At 44.0% G+C, this 7,024-nt stretch overlaps 1 protein-coding gene across 1 annotated transcript in view; it reads right to left on the reverse strand.

The window, feature by feature from the left end:
- Window positions 1-698, reverse strand: part of PDCL (phosducin like) — an 8,524-nt gene extending 7,826 nt beyond the window's left edge. Inside the window, exon 1 of the mRNA XM_008698794.2 lies at window positions 424-698. The gene's annotated coding sequence lies outside the window, so the exon portion shown is untranslated. The remainder of the gene's footprint in view (window positions 1-423) is intronic.
- Between the last annotated feature and the right edge of the window lie 6,326 nt (window positions 699-7,024).

Raw genomic sequence — 7,024 nt, forward strand, 5'->3', positions numbered from 1 at the left:
GACCAGAACCAAACTTAAAGAGGCACGGAGTAGCCCTGGCGGTGCAGGGCGGGCAGAGAGACTGGGCAGGGGTGTGCCCGGTGAGGGCGGGGCCTCTGAGGAGGATGCGGCTAGGGCGGGGCCAGTGGAGAGGCTCCTGGAGAAGGCGGGGCCGGCGGAGAGGGCGGGGCCTCTGAGGGGAGGAGTCGGGGTCTGGGAAAAGCGGAAGGGCTGGTGGAGGAGGCGGGGTCGCGGAGGGGCGGTGAGGGCGGGGCCAGCGGAAGGGCGGCGGAGGGGCGCGAGAAACCTTAGGGAAAACCTGATGGGAGGTGGGGCCAGAGGAGGAGGCGGGACGGGGAAATCGCGGCGGTCGTGGGGGTCGAGGGGGCGCGCAGACATCACCTCCCGCCGGTATTTCATGCCTGCCGCTTCTTCCCGACTGACCTCAGTGTAGTTACCCCGCCTAGCTCAGTCCGATCCTTTCAGGCTGGCAGCTCCGGGCACTTCGGAAGGAAGGGAGCGCTCGGTTGCAGGAAGAGAAGTGGGTCGGCGCCTTGAGCACTAAGAGAAAAGCCGCCGGAGTCCCGACTACGCGGACCAATGAGGCGGCCTTCCAGCTGTCGGGCAGACGCACGCTGCCCAATTAGGGAAAGCCTCCTCCGGCGGCTGAGGAAAGTGCTACGGGTCCTTCTTTGGGACGAAACACTTCGACCGCGGTAGTACGCTTCAGTCGACTTTGTTTTAATTTAAACGAAAAATTACCCTGTACGTGCCTAGCTTTTAATACTAAGAAAAATTTGTTTAGTTATCTTTGAAGTTTCTGACGCCATTCCACTGTGTTTCTTATTGGTTTTAATCACATCGCGGCCCTTAAGACAGACTCAGAGACATTAAGTATTTTGCCCCAAAACACACAGACTTGCATTAAAACAAACAAACAAAAATCCAGGTCCCTGACGACGCTGTGTGAATTTCTGAATTGGGTCCTAGAACAGAAAAAGGACATGAACGGGACAACTGATGAAATAAGGTCTATTAACAATAATAGTGTATCAGCAGTTTTGGTAATTGGACTATGGTTATGTAAGACATTAACCTTTGACTATTCTGGGTGAAGAATATAGAACTCCATGTTACTTTTGCAGCTTTTTTTTAAACCTAAAATGATTTCAAATCGAGTTCTTACTAAGGTGTCCAATACACAACCATGAAGTAATTCATAGAAAGCTTTGTGCAAATTGAATCATTCAAAATAACCTAAAACAATACACTCTAGGACTCCTCATTTGAGGGAGAGATCCTCACCTTGTGGTTGTACAACCACCTGAAAATGTCTGCAAATTGATATGTGGGTCCATTTTCCTAAGAAGCTGTTGGTTCAGGCTATCAAGAGTGAGAACTCCCCTCTCCAAATTTAAGAACAATTCATCCTATGGAGATCCTATGGTGACCCTTTGTATTTTTGCTTGCAGAGTGAATAATCTTACCTTAATCAGATTTGTGTGTCCAGCAGCCAGCCAACTGGAGGATGCCTGTGACCTGCCTTAACTGACAAGCCAGCAAGCAGCAGCAGAGCCTCTGCATGGTAGATTCCTCATAAATACCTGTTAAATGAATGCTAGATGAATGCTTTGCTTTTAATTCTGTTTTTCTGGCATCTCCCTGAAGCAGGGATCTTCTTCATCCCTGGTGGTGCTTTGTTCTTCAAAATTCACTTTGGGGGCGCCTGGGTGGCTCATTCGGTTAAACGTTTACCTTTGGCTCAGGTCATGATCCCAGCGTCCTGGGATCCATCCCCTCGTCTGTCGGGCTCCCTGCTAAGCCCGCGTCCCTTCTCCCTCTGCAGCTCCCCCTGCTTGTGCTCTCTTGCTCTCTCTCTCTCAAAAAAAATAAATAAAATCTTTAATTTAAAAAAAATTCACTTTAAATTGAAGGCTGTAATCCTCAGTGCTACTCAAAGACCCTTGTTTCCCTGGGCAGGTTACCCTCCCATTCACTAAGAGGAGCAATTCACATCTCTTTTCTCAAATACTCAACGCTCTCCCCTCTCCTGGCTCAGTTTATGACCTTGGTTCTTATTTCGCCTGTAAAACAGAAGCAGTTAGGAACTAAAGACTCCTCAAAACAAACAAAACAAAACAAGCAGAAGCAATCCAGAGAGACTTGCCCTTGCGTCCACCCTCCAAACGTGCCAATAACCTCCTGCATCTGTACCTGTTAAATGAATCACTGATGTAGTGGACCAGGCTCTTCCAGCCTGGCAAGGGGACTCTTCCTGCAATTCCCTCCTCTCTGTCTCCCCTGCATAGTCAAGCTTGCTTTCTACAGCCTGCTAATATGCTTTCCTGATTCTCATCTCCAAAAGGAAAAATTCTCTCAGATAACCATTTACCACCGTTCAGATTGTTCAAAATCAGAAAGTTGGATAACAACAAGACTGTGGGGAATGCATTGCTGGTGAGGTGTAAATTGATACAACTCTTACAGATGAGAAATATTAGTCAATAATGCAAAAATATATACCTTTACTCTTAATCACAGGAAACACACTGAGGGTTGCTGGAGGGGACAGGGTAACTGGGTGACGGGCATTAAGGAGGGCATGGGATGTAACGAGCACTGGGTGTTATATAAGACTGATGAATCACTGACCTCTACCTCTGAAATTAATAATACACTATATGTGAATTAAAAAAGAAGAGGTTAGGAAACAGTGAATGACTGGCTAAAGTTCTCAGAAGAATCTGGCTCAATATATTCAATAGTTTAAAAAATAAATACCTTGTTCGATATTTTAGAAATCTAAATGATTTTTGCTGTATTTGCTGTTTGAACGTTAGAGTGTATCAATAAAGTACAAAAAATACTTTAAAAATGTAATATATATATATATTAGCCCAGCAATTCCACTGCTGGAAGTTCATTCTATCAATATACTTGCATGAACATAGTATTTAGTTAAAAAAAAAAAAAAAGCAAGGTGGAGAACATTTTGTTTTAGTTTCCTGCTTTTTGCATAAAAAATATGGAAAAATGTTATTTGCTTATATTTGCATAAAGAAAAGCATTAAAGAATATGTAAGAAATAGAATAGTTATCTTCAAGGGACAGAGGCTAGTCAGGATGGGAAGGGAGATTTTTATGTATAATTTTATATGTGTATATTCTAGAATTTAAGAGTCATTTGAGGGGGGGCACCTGGGTGGCTCAGTTGGTTAAGCGTCCAACTCTTGATTATGGCTTGGGTCATAATCTCAGTGTCGTGGGATCAGTCCCATGTTCAGCTCTGTGCTCAGCCTAGAGCCTCCTTGGGAGTCTCTCCCTCCCTCTGCATCTGCCCCTCCCCACCCTGTTCGCACTTTCTCTCACTCTCTCTCTGAAAAGAAGAAGAAGAAGAAGAAGAAGAAGAAGAAGAAGAAGAAGAAGAAGAAGAAGAAGAAGAAGAAGAAGAAGGAGAAGGAGAAGGAGAAGAAGAAGAAGAATTTTTTTTGTTTTTATAGTGAATACCACCTGAAATTACCCCTTCTGGTACAGTTTTAAGGCTGAATTTCATTGATGTCTCTTTTAATATATTCACTGTCCTGGTTGTATAGGATGGAGGGCTATATCTAATGGTGTCCTTGTTGGGAATATAGTTTGCATCTGTCAGGAATATGACTGCGTATCTGAGTTAGTTACCTAACAATATTCAACAGGACTGCTCAACAGCAGAATTTGGGGATGGTGAGGATAATGACATTTCTGTCTAATGGGAGTACCATGTGTAAATTATAGTTCTTAAAGTATTTTACTTGTAAGGTTTTTGCTTGTTTATCCATAGAGCATACTGAAAGTATTTCTTAGCAGGAAACCAAAATCCCTAGCTGTTCGGTGACTATTGAAGCATTCACCTTTTATCAAGGGAAAATGTTGATCCAACCAAAAGATTTCCAGTTATTAAACATATTTGAAGATCTGAAGTAACTGAATGAGATTCATATAAAAATGCTTAAATGCCTTGAGGCATGGGTTCCAAGGCTTCCCCTACCCTTAGAGTTTTTCCAGATGATGATAATTAAACATAAAACAAGATTTGGTCTTCCACTGGGTTTCCCACCAATATTTTTGTAAATTTAGAACAAATTTGTCCCTGTCACTTGGATTTTTTTTTTTTAAGATTTATTTACTTTAGAGGGAGGGCGGGAGAATGAGAGCGTGCGCAGGAGCGAGCAAGCACAGGGATGGGGAGGGGCAGAGGGAGAGGGAGAGAGAAACTTAAGCAGATTCGAGGCTAACTACAGAATCCAACTCAGGGTGGGGGCGGCTCAATCTCACGACCTTGAGATCAGGACCTGGAGATCAAGACCTGAACGGAAATCGAGAGCTGGATGCTTAACCAGCTCTGCCACCCGGCACCCCCGACCTGGGCATTCCACTTTATTTACTTATTTATTTCAGAGAGAGACTGAGCAAGCACGCCTGGGGGGAGAGGTAGTGGAAGTGGGAGAGGGACAAGCAGACTCCCTGCTGAGTGCGGAGCCTCGTGGCAGGGGCTGGAGGCGGGGCTCCATCCCAGGACCCTGAGATGATGACCTGAGGCAAAATCAGATGCTTAAACCGCTGAGCCACCTAGGAGCCCCTGGAATTTTTCTTAGAGAGAGAAGTAGTAAAGGTCTAGAGACAGTTTGGGGTGACATTAAGCAGTATGAGAACTGTTTGGAACAACCAGTCTTTTTCTTTCCTTTCTTTCTCTTTTCTCTCTCTCTATGCACCCTCCTCCCTCCCTCCCTCTCTTTCCTTCCTTTCCTCTTTTTTGGAGGCATAGAGCCAGTTCGTGGCAATTCAGTGTCTTTCTTATTTAGAAATTAAACAGCCTTTTCTTCTTGTATTAATAAACATAAAATCAATAATACTTCCTTATGTAATATTTAGATACATTTCTCTTTAAATTTTAAAAGTGTTATCTTTGGTGAGGGCTTTAATTTTGTTAACCGAAGTTTTCTTTAGATGTTGGGTTGTCTTTAAGGAGCAATTACATTTCTTTTGAGAGTTTTGATTAAGGCATCTGAGAAAAATCAGAAAACGTTTTTGCTTTCTTAGCTTTCATAACAATGTTTTTCTTTTCTTACACTGAAGTGTAAAGAGCAAAATTTCCTCTTTTTTAGAAATATTTGAGTTTTTTCATTTCATATATATTTTTAGTCTCCATAAGCCAGTCAGAACAGAGCTCCGCTAATTTTTGAGACCTTAGAACAGGTGGAACCTTTATTCTGTTGATATGGTGGATAACACTGATTGGTTTTCATGTGCTAAACAAACTTTACATTCCTTAGATAAACCGAATTTGGATATGATGCGTTGTACATTTTATACGTAGGCAACCTTGGTTGGTCTAGCAATAATTTTCCCGCAGGCCTCTCGACATGAAATTGGTGCCCTCAAGCGCACCTGCCTACATTGTCCCCCGAAGGCTTCCTGTCCGCGGGGGTGTCCCAATGACCTCCCCAGGTTCCGGGGTAGCTCACCTGTGGTCCAGAGACTTGCTTTCTGCTGGCCGGCAACCTGGGCGGTGCCATGGGCCAAGCGTCACCTTCTACACTGAGGTCTGCACCACAGTCTTGGTAAGGGGGCCCCTTTCCAAGCATGTCCTTCCTTAGGTAGGGTACCCCACGGAATTTCTCTAAGCCATAGGGCCCATATGGAATTTCCTTTTATCTTACTGTCATTCATTTATTGAATCTTAATAATTCTTGGTATGAAACGTCCCCCATATGTTTCTGTCTCCTGACTGGAGATAAAGAGGTCACTAGGTCTAGCCCACACTTAGGGGAAGGGGATTACACGGAGCGGGGGGGGGGGGGTCTTTGGGAGCTATAGCAGTCCCTGACGGTGGTCTGGACCAAATGACGCTTCTAAGTAATAATGACAAATGGGAGATGGGATCTTGCTTCCAAGATCCGGTCACAAAAGATAGTGACTACTTTATAGCGCCCCGCACCCCACCTCTCTACCCATCCTCCCCAGTCTCTCCCCCAGTCTCAGGCTCTTCCTGTTTGCTGCTTGGATGAGCCAAACTGTCATGATTGTGAAAGGCTCAAGTGGCAAGGAACCGAGGGCAGCCTTCAACGAAAACCCGAAGCCCTCATCATTCTGACGGCTGGAGAGGAACTGAATCCTGCCAACAACCCAGGGAGTAGGCTCGGGAGCAGACACTTCCCCAGGTGAGCCAGTGAGGACTGTGGCCGCAGCCAACACCTGTGCGACCCAAAGCACAGGACCCATTGAAGTCACACGCAGATTCCTGACCCACAGAAACTGGGAGATAACAGATGCTGTTATGTAAGCCACGAGGTTTAGGGGTTATTTGTTATGTGACAATAGGTAACTAATAAAGAGTTATTCCAATTTTACTTTTGATTTTGTATCTGTTTTGGTAAGTTGTACGTTGAAGGAATTTGTCCATTTTTAAGTTAAGACTGCATCCATCAGTCCAGTTTATCCATTTCTTTGAGAGGTAGCCCAAGTACACCAATTTATTTGCTCAAAAAATACGAGAAACAAAAAATGTGTGTTCACACAAAAATACGTATACAAATGTTCATAGCAGCTTTATTTGTAATAGTGAAAAATTTGAAACAACCCAAATGTTCTTCAACGGGTGAATGTTTAAACAAAATGCTACATTTACTACTCAGCAGTAAGAAGGAACACACTTTAATACATGTGACAATTTGGATGGATCTCAAGGGAATCAGGCTGAGTGAAAAAAGCCAATCTCAGAAGGTTACATCCTGTATAATGTCATTTATACAACATGCTCAAAATGACCAAGTTATAGGGATAGAGAATAGATCAGTGGTTGCCGGGGTCAGGGATGAATGAGGATAAGGGAGGGGAATGGATATGAACATAAAGGGGTAGCATGAGGGGGATCGCTGAGCGAACATTGTTACTTTTTTTTTTTCAGTTCTGTTATCTTGGGAGTAGTAGTGGTTCCATAAATCTACATGCTCTAAGAACTACACACACACACACACACACACAGAGTGCACGTGAAGCTGATGAC

This window comes from Ursus maritimus, unplaced genomic scaffold, assembly GCF_017311325.1.
Source record: "Ursus maritimus isolate PB19 unplaced genomic scaffold, ASM1731132v1 scaffold_17, whole genome shotgun sequence".
NCBI classification, from domain to species: Eukaryota; Metazoa; Chordata; class Mammalia; order Carnivora; family Ursidae; genus Ursus; species Ursus maritimus.